At 55.1% G+C, this 17,809-nt stretch overlaps 1 long non-coding RNA gene across 1 annotated transcript; it reads left to right on the forward strand.

Annotated features, from left to right (window-relative positions):
- Nucleotides 1-800: 800 nt before the first annotated feature.
- On the forward strand, nt 801-2,750 carry LOC121500550. The gene is made up of 3 exons (XR_005990411.1): nt 801-896; nt 1,501-1,596; nt 2,151-2,750. It is a non-coding gene; the product is annotated as an uncharacterized LOC121500550 (long non-coding RNA).
- Nucleotides 2,751-17,809: the final 15,059 nt, after the last annotated feature.

Raw genomic sequence — 17,809 nt, forward strand, 5'->3', positions numbered from 1 at the left:
ACAGACTCCTCCTCCTGCCGCCTGGCCGCGTGTGGAGGCGCACCTGCACCCGTGGCTGCCCAGAGGCGCTTCCCCCCGATTGCCTGGACGATTTCGTCTCCACACCTGCAAACGGCCTTCTTTTTTCCTCCTTTCCAAATCAAAGTGCGCCTTCGCTCTCCAGGCCGCCTGCCTCCAGAGCAGAGTCTGGGGTGCGGGGGTGGGGGTGGGGGGAGGACAAGGAGGAAGCTGGGGCGGCCCGAGGTGGTTTTATTTTTTATTTTTTTATTTTTTAAAGATTTTATTTATTTATGCATGAGAGACATAGAGAGAGAGAGAGAGAGAGAGAGAGAGAGGCAGAGACACAGGCAGAGGGAGAAGCAGGCCCCACGCAGGGAGCCCAACGTGGGACTCTATCTCGGGTCTCTAGGATCAGGCCCTGGGCTGAAGGCGGCGCTAAACCGCTGAGCCCCCCTGGCTGCCCCTGAGCTGGTTTTAGTGCTGTCTCCCCAGTGGGCAGGCCTGGCCTTGGGGTCGGGGCGCAGCCTGGTAAGTGAGCAGCAGCAGAGGCCCCCCAGGTGGTGGGGCTATGGCTCTGGGGGGGGGGGCACGGCTCCCTCTAAGCGTGACGGAGCTGGAGGCGCTGGCTTACTTCTTCCCTTCATTCTGCTGTCAGTGACCGAGATCCCCCTTTAAACGTGCCTTGTCTTTGTCCAGATGCTCTTTGTCACATCACTCGGTGTAATTAGGAACGACAATAAACTCCCTCCTCCACGTATTTTTAGTGGAAAATAAAAACACATTTTCTAATCCGGAACCGCACATCGCAGGAGAATTGAGAGGACCTGGCTGATGGAGGGCTTGGGGGGGCGGAGGAGGAGTCCTGAAGCTTCCAGGAGGAGAGAAAAAGCTTCCAGGTTTTCTTAAAAGGCCCTTGTAAGGCGGGTTGGCGCGCGGGGGCCCTGGTGGTGCGCGCGGCAGGTCGCAGGACGGTGGCTTCGGGGGCAGCCGGGCTGCAGGCCCGCAGTCTGCTGGCGGGAACGACTCTGGACTTGGATCTAACAAAGCCCATAAAAAGAGGCTCGGAGACTTGTTTTCCGGCCTTGCAGGAGTCCGGGTGGTTTTAAATGAAGGGCAGATGTAGCCCGAGGCCTCAGGCTGCCTCCCCCAGTCCTGCTGCAACCTTGTTAAAAGATAAAAAGAAAGGCAGGACTTTTACGGGAAGAAAGAAGCCGCGGGGCCAGGAGGCTGCTGGGCTGCCGGAGAGGGCCCAGGGGCACGGGTGCGCAGGTGGGCCTCGTCCTTCGTGGGGGGGGGGGGCTCCCGGCTGGCGCTGTGCCTCAGGCCCTTGCCCCGCCATCGGGCTGTCCACGTCCATGCGGGCCGCTCTGGGCGGGAAGTGGGGGCCCTGGCCAGTGCAGGACCTGGCGCTGGGAGGCCCACCGGGAGGGAGAGGCAGGGAGCTTCAGGTCTGGCCGGTGGTGGTGGTGGGGGGAACAGCTTCTGTGCCTCTGGCTTCAGGTCTTCCAGCGCCGCTTCTCTCCCTGCTGACGTCGTGGCTCCAGGCTGTCCCCCGCGTCCCCTCCCGGAAGGCAGCCGGAGTGGCCCGTGTCCCAGGTGCGACCACGCTGCTGCCCCGGTGTCCTCTCAAGGCTCCAGGTGCTGCTGGGGAGGACGCCAGACACCCTTGCAGCCCCTCGCACGCCCCGGCTCCCTCTCGCCTTCCGCCTGGCGTCGGGCCCACTGGGGGCCTGCCGGACCGCTGGGCTGCAGGACTTTCTCGGAGTCAGGAGGGCGCTGGGCCTGCTCAGCTAGGGGGTGGCCAGGGCCGAGACCCTGCTTGGATGCCTCGGGAGCCACCGGCAGCAGGCAGGGAGGAGCGGGAACTGGAGACAGAGCAGCCCGCTGCCAGTGGCCACCTTGGGGCGAGCCCCTCCCAGGCTCCCAGCGGCCCCGGGGGATTGTGTCCCGGGTTCTTCCCAGGGCCCCTTTTCCCCCCCGTTGTTACGGACTGAATGTTTGTGATTCCCAAAATATACGTGTTCAAGCCCTAACCCCCTACGTGATGGGACTAGGAGGTGAGTAGGCCCCGGGGGCGGCACCCTGGTGATGGGCTCCGGGAGCTTTTATGGGGTTGCAAGGAGCTTGCTTCCTCGCTCTGTTTTCCGCAGGTGAGGACCCAGGGAAGTGGGCGGTCTGTAACCTGGAGGAGGCTCTCACCACAGCTGACCACGTTCACACGTGATGTCAGACCTCCGGCCTCCAGAACGGAGAGAAGCCAGGTCCGGTTGTTTCAAAGCTGCTCAACCTACGCTAGTTTGTCACAGCAGCCTGAGCTGGGGGGACCTGCATGTGACACCCCGGCCCTTCCTTCTGCTGGAGTGTGAACTTCTCCTTGGTTATGGGTTCGGGCGTTCCTGGGCCGCCTCCCCTGAAAGTAGCTACTCTGCTCTGTGCTCCTGGGGCATCTGGCTCCGTCCTCTGGCTGACCCGCTGGCTGGCGTCATCTGTCCCCTTGCCTGTGTGGTCCGGGAAGCGGGTCCCTTCATGTCTGTGTGGCTGGCCCAGCACCTGGCACATAGTAGGGGTGCAATGGATTTGTGTTTGGGGTGCCACAGGATGCACACTTGCGAGTGCTAGCATTCTGGGCTTAGAAACAGCAGCAAAGGGCAGCCCGGGTGGCTCAGCGGTGTAGTGCTGCCTTCGGCCCAGGGTGCGATCCTGCAGTCCTGGGATCGAGTCCTGCATCGGGTTCTTGCATGGAGCCTGCTTCTCCCCCTGCCTGTGTTTCTGCCTCTCTCTCTCTCTCTCATAAATAAATAAAATAAAGTCATAAAAAAAAGGAACAGCAGCGAATCGTGTTTTGTTAGGTTTTACAGATTTTTTCCTCCCCCCGCAAAAGTCTATAAAAGAATCTTTTGAATAATATCTTATATTTGTGTAGTGAGGGCTTCTCAAAGCACTTTTGTGTCAGGCTGGGTGTCACCTAAACCTTGCAATGAGCCTTGCATTGCTCCACCTCACAGATTCGGTCACTGAGGCAAGCCGGCTGGCCCAACTGGCCCAAGACAATAGCCGTAAGGTGGAGGTCGTAGTACAGAGAAGTTAGGTAAGTGGTCCAGGGGCCCACAGCTCGGAGCGGCCGGAGAGTCGGCCAGACCGCAGGCTTATCTTTCTCTAGAATCCTCGTTTTCTCCGCGGACCCACTACCTGGAATGGGTGCCTGCTGCTGTCAGGCTCTGCGTGCAGGGCCCACCCCTCTCCTCTGTGCTTCATCTTCCCAAAGAGCCTATAAGCTGCAGGGTGGGGGCCACAGTTCCCCTTCTCAGAAGAGGAGACCCAGGTTCCTGGGTCCGGGGGCAGGTCCAAGCTCGGGCCCTCGGTCAGTGTGACTGCATCTGTGCTCTTTCTCTGCCTATTCCCTTTTCCTGAACTTTCCTGTGGTTTATGCCCCCGAGCAGACAGCACAGGGAGAGGAGGATTTCAGGAATGTATTTTTAATGGCAGGCTCTGATCCTAAACCTTGGACATTTGCATCTGAGGGACTCCGGGTTTCCAGCCGAGATGCAAATGGTGGGCTGGACCACTGGAGCTAAGGCAGCTGTGTGCTGCTGGCAGGACCACAGGAATATTTAAGCGTCAGATTTCCAGGGCTTTGTTAGCGGAGGAAGGAGGAAGAGGGGGAGGAGGAAGGAAAAGAGGTGACAGGGTGGGGGTTGCTTCCCTTCTCTTGCCAGCCTGCCCCAGACCAGCCCCTCCAGGTTTTCTAGAACCCATTCCCACATCTTCCTTCTTCCCTGGGTGGCTGGGAGATCAGATAGAGAAGGTTACATGTTTGCCAAGTTGAGAAAGGCTTTTCATCCTTTAAAGCTCCAATGGCCTTTTAGGCTTCCCTTTCCCATTCCCCACACCCCAGCAGCCCCCAGGGCATCAGTTCTACTTCTTCAATAGAAGCTGTCCCTTGGCTCCTTTCCACATCACTCATCACTCGCCCCGCACAAGCAGAGGAGCCTCCTTGCTGTCTCTGCTTTGACTCCCGCCCCACACTGTCCCTCCCACACTGGCCCCGCAGTGACCCCTTCACAAATGCAAACCTGACGAGTTCAGCCCCTCTGTGGTTTCCTATGATAATCGTGCACACTTATAAACTGTCATGTGCTGGTTGGTAAGGCAGCTGAATCACGGTATTTGCTGATTGCTGTGGTGTAAAGACTCCCACTATGTCAAGCGGCAGTGCCCTGGCCGGCAGCGCTCGTGAATGTGATTCAACGGTGGCCTCCTTGAGTGGCAGGAGTGACGGCACATCACCCTGGCAGCGCTAGAAGACTTAGGACCTTGTCTGCGTCCTTCCCCTGCCTGCTGTGCTCTCTCCTCTCATCCGCGTTTACCCAGCCCTCGCCGAGGCCCCAGTCTCTCTTGGTCCAGAACACCTCCCCGGACGGGACCGGCCCCCACTGCTCCATCAGGGCAAAGTTCTCCAGTCGACTCTGATTTGCTCTCTCTCCCAACAGGCTCCCACGTGCCAGCTGTGGTGCGGGTGGTGCGTTTCAGGGGCTCAGCCACCGTTCGTGAATTCTAGGTGTTGCTAACACTTGTCAGGAATCGGGCCAGGCCACTGGGAGGATTGCTTGAGCACAAGCCATGTGGCCTGTCTCGGTGTAAGAGCTTGCAGGGGGGTGCGGGGGGGGGGGGGAGGTGCCAGCCTGGAGCCCTGCCCTCAGGGACCAGGGCGCTGGCTCTGATTGTTGTGAGCATCAGGACGCAGAAACCACAGGTCAGCTGCTGCAGCACTTTGTGCTGAGGAGCAACAGGTGTTAATCCCCCGCCTGAACCTGACTCTCCTTCCTCTTACGCTTTCCTACCTAGTCGTTGCAGTGGATGGAGGCCATTAACCCTGATTAGCAGATGATGTGCCCATTAATGGGAAACCAAAAAGGGGGATTTTCAAGGTCAGGACATCCCCTTTCCATGAAGAGTTCAGTTCCGTGGAAAAGGAGAGGGAACCATGGCTGCTTTTCCTGCCTGCTACCCAGAGGGGCAGCCTTTCCCCCAAATCCTGCTTGGAACCTGTCATCCCCACCCCAAAACTTCACCACCTCCTGCTTCTCTCTATGGAAAGACTGAGTTTGGTAACAGAGAGCCCTTAACATCAAAACAAAAATATTTTTTCCCCCTAGATGATTAGCAAAATCGAAAAAATTTAATAAAACCCAGTGCTGTCAAGGCTGCTACAAAATGACATTCTTACCTAATCCCCAATCTACATCGGCCCAGGCTTCTTTTGGAAAGTAGTTTGGCATTTACATCAGTAGGGGGCTGGTCAAATCAAAGGGAATATACTTACAAAATGCAACCAAATCTTCCATTTAAAAACATGTAGGGGGGGTGGATCCCTGGGTGGCTCAGTGGTTTGGCGCCTGCCTTTGGCCTGGGGCGCGATCCTGGAGACCCGGGATCAAGTCCTGGGTCGGGCTCCCAGTGTGGGGCCTGCTTCTCCCTCCTCCTGTGTCTCTGCCTCTTTCTCTCTCTCTCTGTGTGTCTATCATAAATAAAAATAAATATAAATCTTTAAAAAAAAAACGTGTAGGGGATTTATAGTTGATGATTTGGATGATGGTCCATGATGTGTTGTTGGTAAGTGAGGGTTGAAACAAGTGGCAGGGCGTTGCTGACGTGCCCGCAGAGCAGGGGCCGCGCCTCTTGTTCACAGCTGCCCCCAGCACCTGGGACCGAACGTGGCCCCAGGACGTGCTCTGTAAATGCGCCTGCCCTCACTAGCCAGGGCAGCCCATAAGAAATGATGAACGAGTCCTACTTTGTAAAATCCTACGCAGAAGCGCAGAGCACATTTGGAAGGAGCCTCATGGAGATGTTAACAGAGCTTACGCCTGTTTGGGGGAGAAGTGCCAGAGGAGGGGTGAGACGCCCGCGGGCATCTTGTAGTTTCTGTGTTGTCTGAATCCGTCATGGTGTGAATTGACCTCATGATCGGAATAAAAACCAAAAGAATCAGGAAGAAATGCCCTTTCCTGCTCTGTGGCCTCCACTCACATTCTCATACCTACTGTTCATACCAACACACACATGCACACGCACACACGGTCCTGCCTTTGCGGGCCTGGGGGCTCGTCCCGTTTCCCTCGATTCCTGCCTGGCACACCGTGGTACGAGCTCTCCTGTCGTGCGCAGTAGGGAGAGTCCGAGGCACTAGCGGGGGGAGCAGCTCCATGTTCCCCCGCACACGCAGGTGGCTCATAGCCACTGGCTGCCTTCCGCTGTCCCTGGACTTTCGTTCACTGACTCCCCCCCCCACCTCTTCTTGCCCCAGGGCCTTTGCTTGAGCTCATCAGAGAATAGTTAGTTCCTGAAACAAGGCCAAGGGTGGAACCCTCAGGGAGATCCTCCCAGCTGTTTGTGGAAACCAGGGCTTGGGACGTTGCCCAAGTCCCGAGTGGGCTTCCAGGTGCAGAGATGGTGTCTGCGCTGGACTCCGAGGCCCGCATGCCCCCGTTGCCCTGGACTGCCCCGTGGGGACTTCATGCTGCCTTCCCAGGACTCCTACAGGCACAACTGCCTTTCGCTAAGGGGAAGAGGTGTCCAGTGGGGGCTTTGGGATCTGTCTGAGCCCCCCGTCCAGGGCCCCCTCCCTCTGTCCCTGAGAAGGGCAGGGGCGGCCTGCAGAAGCATGCCCGGGTTTATGTGGCCTCGGGCTCCCTCGCTCACACGGTTCTCTCCAGACACACACCCCACCGCCCGGGCCAGCCTCCCCACAGGGAGGTCTTTCTTGGTCATCCCCAGCCTGAGAGCCGGCAGAGCTGGCTTCACGGTCTTGCTCTAGTCAGGGGTGGGCCTTGATTGCTCAGCTGCCAAGTGGGGCCGGCGAGGTCTACCTGAGAGAGGCATGAGGATCCAGCGGGCCGGCAGTCACACCCTTGCCCGTTGGGGGGCCTGTGCACCCCGGCAAGCTGATTGGGTGATCGGCAAACCTGAACTGGTTCATTCAACACGGATGCTCCCCTCCTGGGCCCGGAGGCCACATGCAGCGTATGACAGGGCTCCTGGCTCGGGGTGCGGGGTAAGATGAAAAAGCAGTTTCTGACTATTGGCTCAAAGTCCGCATAGTTGTCTTTTGCTCATTCCGAGTGTCCCTAAATACATGTGGAAGCGGGGGTAGTGGAGACATTGACGGCAGGGTCTCAGTGCCTTAGGGTCCTGGGCTAAGTCCTGGATCCACCGTGGACCAGCTGACCTTGGGCAAGTCCCTTCAATTCACGAGCCTCTATTCCTTTACCTGTGAATTCAGGCTGATGGTAACATCTACCTTGTTGTAAATACTAAATAAAATAAAGGATATAGAGCACTTAGCCCAGTGCCTGGTGTATGGTAAATACTAATAAACGTCAACTTCAAAAAAAAGAAAGTCAACTTCTTTGAGGTTTTGTCATCGTCATTGTTTCTACTATCGTGGTGTGATAGAAATGCTGTCCACCAAGTATTTGCTGTTTGCTTCTGGGCAAATGGTAGATCAGTACTCCTGACCCCTTAAAGTCAGGCATGGGCCCGATTTGCTTGGGGCCAGTAAAACATTAGGAAAAACATGTGTATCACCCTGGATGATTTGCTACCTTTGCTTCTCCTGCCCTAGGGACAGTGATGACGGGAAGCCCTGCCTTGAACGTAATAGTGCAAGTGACCGTTTGTGGCAAGAAGCTGCTGAGTGTGTGTGTGGGGGGGCCAGGGGGGATCAGTTGTTACAGGGGCCCAACCTGGCTTCTCGCGGCTGATGCACGTGGGCCGGTCCCGGGGCTGGAAGACCACGGTGACAAATGCCCTCTGCTGTGTCGCATGAGGGGGAGAAGGCAGGGTGAGGCGTTCGTGCAGCCGCTCGCACAGGAGGGCCTTGCCCAGCGGAGCGATGAGAGCAAGCGGGGCCTGTTCCCACCTGGCCCTGGCTGGGAGGACTGGGACGCGTGGGAACTGCCCAGGGCGGGGCCCAGCCTGCAGCTTGCGTCGCCTCGTTGGAGCCCGTTGGTCCTCTGCCTGAACCGGCCCATCTATTTCTCTGCAGCGAGTGGGCTGCTGGCGCGCCGTGCAGTGTGAACTTCCGAGTGACTTTGGAGATCAGAGCCCGTGAGGACTCAAAGACTGTACTGCTCGAGCTGTCCTGGCAGAAACTCTTGTGCACCTGCTCCTTGCCAAGTCCCCCATCACGCTTCCCGAGCCGGGTCACCGAGGAAGGCCCGGGACCCAAGTACCATGCCCCGGGGACATTCTGGATCCCAGTGCCAGGGATTGATGGAGAAGACCATTGAAGACCCAGGTCCTCGTGGGCGAGCCCACGTGTGACTCACACTCACACCCTTCTCTTAAGGCACAGGTGACAAATACAACATCATTCAACCCCACGCTATTTCAGTGGAGGTGAGCAACGAGATATCAATGCTGAAAACCTGAGAGATGGAGCCCCAGGGCCAAAGGGACCCTGAAAGACTAGACTGGAGGCCGGGATGGGCAACGAGTTAAGTCTCCGCTGGGAGATGAGGCTGGGACTTTGCAGGCAGGTGCCCGGGTTCAAAACCTGCTCTTGCCCGCTGGCAGCTGTGTGGCCCCCAGAGGGAAGGGGAGTCGTTCTGCGGCTGTAGGGGTGCAGTTGGTTCTGTCCATGGGATGTGCGAAAGCCTCTGCTGGGGCATAAGTGGGGCACTCAGGATGCCCACCTGCCATCTGACTGCCTTATCCTGTGCTCCCTAAAATAGGTTAGCACCAATAGCAAGAGCCATCTTCGCTTGGTTTCACTGCAGAAATAAAATTAAATTGAGCTCAATGAAACAGATGCTCACGGAACCCTCGCGCGGTGCTGGGTAAAGGCGCCCGTGGTGGTGGAGCTTGGGGCTGGGAATCAGGAAGGAGGCCGTCTGGGGAAGCCGCTTCCCCTTCTCCGGGACTTGGCCTCTGCGTGGAAACCAGGGAGAGACCAACGGCGTCTTCCCTGCCGCGTTCTGGGGCCCCTACCTGGAAGGGGAGGTGTGCGAGCCATTTGCAAATAACACAGCTCCGCCTAAGTGTGAGGGTGGGGGCTGTTATTGAGCCCAACGTCCTGGTTGTGTCCCTGTGTCCCCATGAGAGCTCACTGGGCTGTTCCACGGCCGACTTGATCAGAGAGATTCTGCTGGAATTGGCTTACGTCAGGGCCCTGGGCAACTGTCCCTACGCATTTTCCTGGAAGGGGGGGGCTGTTGCTTCCGTCCACCAGGAGCCGCCCCCACACTACCGTCCTGAGGAAGGAGTGGGACTGTATCCTGCTTGAAGCAACGCTAGCCATCTGGCCCATACGGCCACGCGCCAGAGGATTGGCTACGGTGCTGAAGCCGCGGGGTCCGGGGGGAGGCTGGGTAGATGTTTTGATCTCCATGAGGGAGGAAGTGCAAATGGCTGGATACTCGTGAACCTTGGTGTGTCCCTGGAGAATCGGGGAAGTCTTCTTATTTTTAAAATATCACTGACTTTTAGGATTTCTGAGCCCAGATGTTCCCAATTGAGCTCCTTGATGATTTCTTCCTTGAGCTTTTAAATTTTTTTTAAAGTAGAATTGTTAGGGTCTCAGCTTCAGAGATGAGCCGATGAGCCTCCGACCACACCTTCCAGCAGAGCAGGTCCAGCTTTCTCCCTTCCGGGGAGCAGAGCCGGGGTGGGCTGGCTTGCCGCCCAGAAGCCGGGAAGGCAGCGACCATCAAGCCAGTGTCATGCAGAACTCTGACAGAAGTGCACTTGGAGTTGGCGGGGCGCTGGGCAGTGGGGGGAGCAGGGTCACTGCTGTTGGGTGATCACCGAAGAGATGCGGGAGGAGGCAAGTACACAGTTGACTGCACGGGAACGTGGAGGTTATGATGTCCCCGAACCAGCTCGGGGTGCGGCTGGCAGGGGAGAGGTGTTTGGGCAGATCGATTAAGGCAGGGGGGAGTCCTGAGGAGTAACGGAGGCTCATGGACATTGCAGCCGAGGGGCCGCTGTGTTTGAAGGCCGAGAGGCCTGGACTTGGTAAGAGGTTCCAGCGTGGAGAGCAGATGCTGGTGGCCAGGGGGTGTGTGGGGGGCCGGGAAAGGCCTGGAATGCACCAGGGACAGGCCTGACAGGGTCCAGTCTGGGTTTTGGACAGGTCTTCTGTTTGAACATCCCTTGTGATGAAGGGAGGCTCACTATCTCCCATTCCCCCTTCAGCTCTGACCCATAAAAAAGTCCTTTCTGAGAGCAAACCTGTGCCTGGTTGGCCTTGGAGGTTCCTAAAGGACAATCCCATGCCACGCTTGGTCCTTTTGTCCTCGTTTTTGTCCTTGAGAGAGCAATGGACGTTTGGTTTTGGGGCGAGCGTGATGACCTCCAGTACCACGGCCATTCCAAAGCTCTGGCATGTGCCACAACCTCTGGAACTTTCTGTTAATGACTCAGGTTGGTCTACTATGGGGGGCGCTGTCTGAATTTGTCTGTGCAGTTTGCCGGCAGCTAGGAGCTTGGGGTTTAGGGTTAGTAGTCCTGATGTGGGATCCCATTTCAGCCACTTTGTAGCTTCCTGACCTTGAGCAGGTGTTTTCTTCTCCAAAGTCAGCTCCCCAGCTGGCCACAGGGCACAGGGCATCTAGAGATGCAGATACCACACCTGCCCACTCCACGCTGGTTACGAGGCCTCTCTCCTCCCAGGAAATTGATAGGGAATTTTGGGAAGCTCCTTGGACAGTACTGTCATTGAGAAGACTCCAGAGCCCTGGGCCCCTTTTGAATCACTTGCCTCTCCTAGGAACCAGTGCGTGTATTCTCCGACTACAGCGGGCTGCTCCTGTTGCTGTACGTGTATCTGGAACGCTCCATTTAGTTTCTTTTGGTTTAGGACATACGTGCACTCTGCATTTTGTAGGCTGCCTTGGTCTGGTTTTAGACAAAATAGATTTCGTCTGCCAGTGCCTTCTTGGTCTTGCTGTTCTCGTCTGTGTTTTGGAGGCCCCAGGGTTTGCACTCTGCACTCCCTGAGCCTTTGGCTCTGTGAGCCTGTAAATTCTGAGTGTCCACAGGGGTCAGCCTGGCTGGCTGCAGGCCTGACCAGGAAGCTGGGGCTTCCCAGCATCAGAGGAGGCTGGCTCCCTGGGCATCACCCAGCTCACACGGACTGGGAGATGGGGGCCTGGAGAGCGGGGAGGGGGAGACTTGTCTGCAGTCACAGGGCAAATTGATGGCCGAGATGCATGGACAACTGTCCTTCCTTGGCTCCACTTCTTGCTCTTAGCTGGGGCTCTGCGGGCCCATGAAAGAGCCTTAGTGTTGCTGGCATGGTTCACTGGGGCAGCACCCATTCATTCATTTTTTTTTTTAAAGATTTTATTTCTTTATTCATGAGAGACACACAGAGAGAGAGAGAGAGAGAGAGAGGCAGAGACACAGGCAGAGGGAGAAGCAGGTTCTCTACAAGGAGCCCAATGCAGGACTCGATCCCAGGACCCCAGGTTCACACCCTGAGTCAAAGGCAGATGCTCAACCGCTGAGCCACCCAGGTGTCCCCACACCCATTCATTCTGCAGGCCTCCTTATCTTCCCGTGGGTGCACAAGTCCTGTCACTGGCCCCCGTCAAACCGGGCCTTATCCGTACCCAGGCTGCCTGATTTGCCATCAACAGACATGTCCTACACTCCTCCAGCCCAGGTCCTGGCTGAAGGGGAAGTTGTGCGGTGGGAACACTCAGGACTCCTCCAGAGGGCAGTGGATTCCAGCAGCTGTGGATCTGGGGAACCAGAGTTACGGCCTCCCCACCCCAGCCTCCGCTATTGCCTGGCCCTACCCCAGGCCTTGAGAGCACTAGCGTGTGAGTCATTTTCATGATTTTCCTAAGAGTAAACCGATGTCCAGTGTTAACAAATTATCACAAACCCAGCGGCTTGAAATAATTCAAATTTATTTTCAATTCTAAGGGCTAAAATCAAAGTGTTGGCTAGTTCCTTCTGGGGGCTCCAGCAAAGTCCATTTCCTTGCCTTTGTCGCTTCTAGAGGCTGCTGTACTCTTGGGCCTGTGGACATTCGCTTCACCTTTGAAGCCAGAGGCTTGGCATCTTCCTTCTCGGAATCTGCTTCCACTGTCACATGGCCTCCTCTTCTCCTGCAAATCTCCCTCTGCTTCTCTCTCCGAGGACATTTGCGATTACATTTAGAATTCACCAGGTAGTCCAGGGTCATCTCTACATCACGGCCCTTGATGTAATCACACCTGTAAAGTCCCCTTTGCTCCCTGAGGTACCGTCCCCAGGTCCCCGAGAGCAGGCTGTGGGCGCCCTGGAGAGCGTCGGCCGACCGTGGTCAGTTAATGCCATGCCCATGTGACAGCCCTGGGACTTGAGGCCTGGAAAGCTGGAGCAGCACGGGAAGTCGAGGTGTGATGCTTCGCCCTCATCCTAGAATTGGGACCGTCTGAGACCTGGGGGTTGGTCTTTCAAAGTGAATAATCTGACGCTTCCTCACATTGGTTGATCATTTCTGGGGCAGGAGGGGGGTGTCACTTCATTGTTCCTTTGAAATTTCAGACAAACTCTCCCTTTTTCCTGCCAGTGGCCTGCTAGTAAGGCCCACCCACTGACCTTGCTGGGTTTCCAGGAAGGTGGCAGTAATGAGAAGGAAAGCCTCCAGCGCACATCTCGGACGTGCAGTTAATGCAACCGCCCTTCCTTTCTCCCTCCCCGCCTCCCTCTCTCCGCGGTGGACATGACTGGCCTCTGCCCAGACCCCCTTTCTGAGAAGCAGGTGCACCCGCCTTCCAGCTGCCGTGAGTGGTGGGGGCCGGTGACTCACAGCTGCCCCCGTCCCCGCAGACTTGCCCTCAGGGAGACGGGGGCTGCCGTTGTCCAGCTGACCTGGGCTGTACCCCCTTCTCTCTGCCCTGGTGGCCTGTTCCATCGACTGACGGAGGGGAGCACGCACGGCTGGTCTCCTTCTGCCAGCTGTGACTGACCTGGGGTGCGGTTCGTATCCAGGGCTTCTCCGGGGGAGGAGGCTCATCTCTGCTTGATGTCACATCCTTCCTAGCACCTCCTCGGCACTGTGCTGCTTCCCACACTGACTCCTGCCATGGGCTCTGCTTCTGGGATTTGCAACCCAAACCCCAGATTTTTCTTTTCCCTTCTCTCTCTCTCTCTCTCTCTTTTTTAAGATTATTTATTTATTCAGGACACACACACACACACACACACATACACACAGAGGCAGAGGGAGAAGCAGGCTCCACGCAGGGAGCCCGATGTGGGACTCGATCCCGGGACCCCAGGGTCACGACCTGAGCCCAAGGCAGACGCTCCACCACTGAGCCACCCGGGCGCCCCAATTTCCCTCTCTTTCTTGCTGGGAAATTGGAGAATGTCATTTCGGGGAAACCAAGTCTGGAGACTGGAGGAAGCAGCAGTCACAAACCCAGGACGGAAGAGTGCTCACTGGCATTGGCATTTCAGAGGTTTATTGGTGCCCTTCTGTCTAGTTGAATATGAAGGCACAATTAAACTTCACCTTCCTCTTTATTGCTGGGTCCGTAAATCTTATAAAAACAATCTTTAATGGTAGAAAAATGCCAGGCGAGTGGATGCTCGTCTTAGCTTAGCTTCCCCAGCTGCAAACGCTGTGAAGTACCTATGTCAAGCCCCGCAGCCACCTGTGAGGTAGGAAGTCTCTTATTCCCCTTTTGTTTTGACACCTTGGCCATCGGCTGAGGCCTCCTGGGTTTCTGTCTCCAGCCTGGACCTCGCCCTTAAATCAGCTGGCTCCGGCGTCCGTTAATTTTAACCCTAAAACCCCTGTGTTCATCCAGGCTACTGGAATAGAACACACGGGCCGGGCGCCTTGGACATCAGTGATTTACTCCTCGTAGTTCTGGGGGCTGGGAGCCTGGCATCAGGGCGCCGGCGGTTAGGTTGTGGGGAGGGTTGTCTTCCTGGCTTGCAGGTGGCTGTCCCCTTGCTGTGGCCTCGTGCAGTGGGGCTGGGGAGAGTGGGAGAGAGAGTCTTAGGGCTTGAACGTGAGTTCCGGGGGGACACAATGCAGTCTCCCTGACCAAGGGAGCGCTAAATAATCACAGTGGGGCTCAACCTAGCTTGGGGTCCTGGTCCATATCGTAGAACGTGAAGGTTATTCACAACAACAGGTGAGTGAGCTGGGCCATCACGGGGTGAGGGCTGCTTCCAGGAGGTGCCAAGTCCCTGTGCCTGTGTGAGCTGAGCACACTCCGGTGACCAGAACAGGCTCTCGAGCAGATTGGTAGGTGCTTGTGGTTGGAGCCCGCATGGGTCTGTGTGCTCAGGGGTGGTGCGTGTGGAGGGAAGAGGGCTGATGGCCCCTAGCAGGCTTGAGGGCTGAACCCTGGATGCCAACTCTCAAGTCTGGGCGGAAGAGGAGACAGTTTCCACGGAGGTGTGGGCGCAGAAGCCCCAGTGCAGTGAGTTGCTAATGGACAGGTTGTAGGAGCAGAACTGGTGGGAAGACACCTCCTGGGTGAAGGCGGTGGGAGCATGGGGTCAGGAAAGAGTGTTCTTGTTTCAAGAGGTGAGAGTGTTTTCGTACTGATGGGAATGCTCAGAGGGGGTGGGGGTGGGGGTGGGTGGTGCAGGATGGACCATCCGGGGAGGGAGGACTGGAGGTGTGAAAATTTGAAGACGGATCAGAGGCCAGAGTCCCGGCACACAGGGAGTGACTGGTCTGTGGTAGGTTGAGAGCCTGGGAGACGAGGGAAGAGGGGAAGATGGGACCAGCTCAAGCGGATGACAAGGGACAACGCAAGAACTTGCTTTGAGGCCTTCTGTTTTTTGGGGAAATATAGGCAAGGTGAAGACAAAGGAGAGAAGGGAGACAGGTGGGGGGGCATTGGCATTATCACCCCCACTTCTATGTTTTTGAGGTGAGTGATCAAGAATAACGTATTTCTATGTATCCAGCGACACTTCTCATAGCTATCAAGATGACTGCATTTTCTTTCATGGAGAATAAATACACATCGAAAGCTTCCACACACTTAGTGACTCGCTCATGGTCTCGAAATTACTTAGTGGCTTCTCTTGTCGGCAGGGTGTGCACACCAAATGCAAAGTACGCTGGTATTTTTGAAGGGCAGTTTGGAGTCATTAGTAAAATCAATACCGCATGGAGATTTGGACCCAACAATTCCATGAAGTCCAGTCACTTTGATGTTTGAAAGGCAGAAGGAGGGAGTGTTAAAGAGATGAAAAGACGGAAGATGGAAGGGAGGGACTCCTCGGGTGTTAGGAAGGGGTAAACAGTCCACAGTTATTGAGCTCTGGCTACGATCCAGGCTGTTGGTGAGGGTTTTCCAGCCACTCACCTCTACAAGGCCGTGAAGGCGGTGATACCTTGGCCTGGGTTTGCAGACCAGGAGGAAGCGCAGTCAGGTGTCACCTGCGTTACCACCAGTCACAGGACCAGCAAGTAGTGGAACTAGTACAAGTAGGTTCTCCAAGTCCGTTGCCTATGTTGAACTCCCGCCCCTTCACTTCGCCTTGCCCTCTGACCCTCAATTACGTATAATCTCTTTCTTTAAAAAAAAAAAAATCTCCATATAATTGACATGTAACGTTGTGTAAGTGTAAGGTGTGCAAAATGACTCGATACATTCATATGTCGTGAAGTGATCACCGCAACAGGGCCGGGGAACACCTGTGTCCCCTCACGTAATTACCGTTTCTTTTTGTGATAAAGACGTTTAAGAGCTACTCTCTTAGGAGCTTTCACGTGTGCAATACAGCTTTGCCAACCATGATCGTCACACTGTACATTAGACCCCCCCAGAACTTAGTCACCTTATAACTGGAAGTTCATACCCTTGGGCCGGCATCTCCCCACTTCCCCGACTCTGCAGCCCCTGGAAACTGCCGTTCTGCTCTCTGTTTCCACAAGTTTGGCTTTTTTAAGCTTCCACATAGAAGTGAGAACATGCAAATATTTGTCCTTCTCTGTCTGACCCATTTCCTCATCTCCCCATCTCTTGGGTCCTGGTGCGCCACCAAAGCCCAAATCCACAAGAACCACACCGGGGCCAAGGACTCCGGTGGGGCCGGTATATTTCTCGCAAATTCCATGACAAATAAAAAAGTCTCACTTCCCACCAACAGATAGTTCCATGTTAATGGAGCTGATCACCAAATTACAATGATGAAAGGGACACTTGTACACTTTTGGAAGTGACTTGTAATGATAAACACTCCTTTCTCTCTCCTTCAGTCTTAACCACGGGAAAAAAAGGCAGGACAAGTCGCGCGCGTCATGCAATGTTCTTGGTTGACTACTGTGCTGAGGTTTTCAAAACTGGTATCCTGAACAAGCGTATTAATTTGAATTCGAAGTCCTTTTGTACTTAAATGATGGGCGCAGGCACATAGGAAATTACGTATGTTGGTTGTCACTGATAGAAGACGGACACTCAGGCGGTCCAATGTGACAAGAGACGACTATTTTCCCGACAAGAAATAAAGATGCGTAAACAGTCTGTTAACATCATGAGTTGTAGTTAGACGCTGCGACACTAAATTTGGAGCCTGATAATAACTTCTCAGGGTTCCCGACTTCTCCCTCTGCCTGCCATCATATGTACTTCCATATAGTTTATGGTTTTAATATTATTCTGCGGGTTTGCCCAAATCATATTACAATGAAATTCCTCTCAGAGAAGATCCAGCTGAGTAATGAAGAACAATGTTTGCATTAAACTTAAGGATGGATTTCGTGGGCAGAAACTGGGTACTTGGACCTCTTGCGTTTTGTTAGGTGGGGATGCAGCGAAGCTAATTAATTCGGTCATGAAAAAGACCTTGTAACATTGCCGGTTCTGTACTTACATCCAGAGAGAAATTGAAACTCTCTTCTGGAACACCAGAGACCGTAGGCCAGAGGGGGTTCAGGCTCTACCTAATCACCTGTGTGAACATCCTGCCTGCAATTGCTAATGTTTTCCATCGTACTCATGGGGCTGGATTCTTAGAGTTCCCAGGAATTCTGCAGTTTCTTTCGGGTGTTAGATCCCAGGACGGTGAGCTGGGGCCGGGACGTGGCCCAGTGCGGAACAGCAGTGCGCTTTGGTCAAGGGGCTCTAGTGGGTTTGTGGGCCAGGCCTGACATTCCTCTGTGGGTGGAGGCACTGTCCTTCCCTGGGAAAGGGAAAAATCAAGCGGTAGGATGAGAATCTCCCCAAGGTTCCTCTCGGCCCAGATAGGCCAGGATTCTACAACCCCAGGTCTGATCTCTGTTCCGTCTTTGCAGTTTGTCCCCTGGGACTCTTCAAGCAAGCAGGGAAGTCTTAATGGAAAACTCACTCCCCTACTTTAGTGAGGCCCCCAGACAAGGCAAGGGGAGCAAGGGGACAGAGGGAAGTGGCAGCCCTGCTGGGTTTTTAACACCAGTGGTGGCTCAGGTTTGGAGAGAGGCCTTTTCCTTTAAAGACAAAATACTTGCAATAGAGAAAAAACAAAACAAAAAAAAAAAAACAAAACAAAAACCATGCAGGTCAGTTTGTAGGCAGATCTGATCATTGGCTAAATATACAGGGCAGTGAGGGGTGGCTGGAGCGGGGGCACGTCCCTCTACCCCTCGAAGGCCACTGTTCTCTGGGATCATCGCATCCTGGTGTTGTTGTGTTAATATGGAGCAAGCAGTTGTCAAGAAATTATTAAAAATTAGCAGTGGGCTACAGAACACAAGATGACAGATTGGTGCCCGGGATGCTGGGGGAAAGAATAATTTCCAGCCTTCAAGTGAAAACTCAGGTTGCTGGTTCTTCATTTCTGGAAGCAGAACACAGCATTT

Source organism: Vulpes lagopus, chromosome 10, assembly GCF_018345385.1.
Source record: "Vulpes lagopus strain Blue_001 chromosome 10, ASM1834538v1, whole genome shotgun sequence".
In the NCBI taxonomy this organism is placed as follows: domain Eukaryota; kingdom Metazoa; phylum Chordata; class Mammalia; order Carnivora; family Canidae; genus Vulpes; species Vulpes lagopus.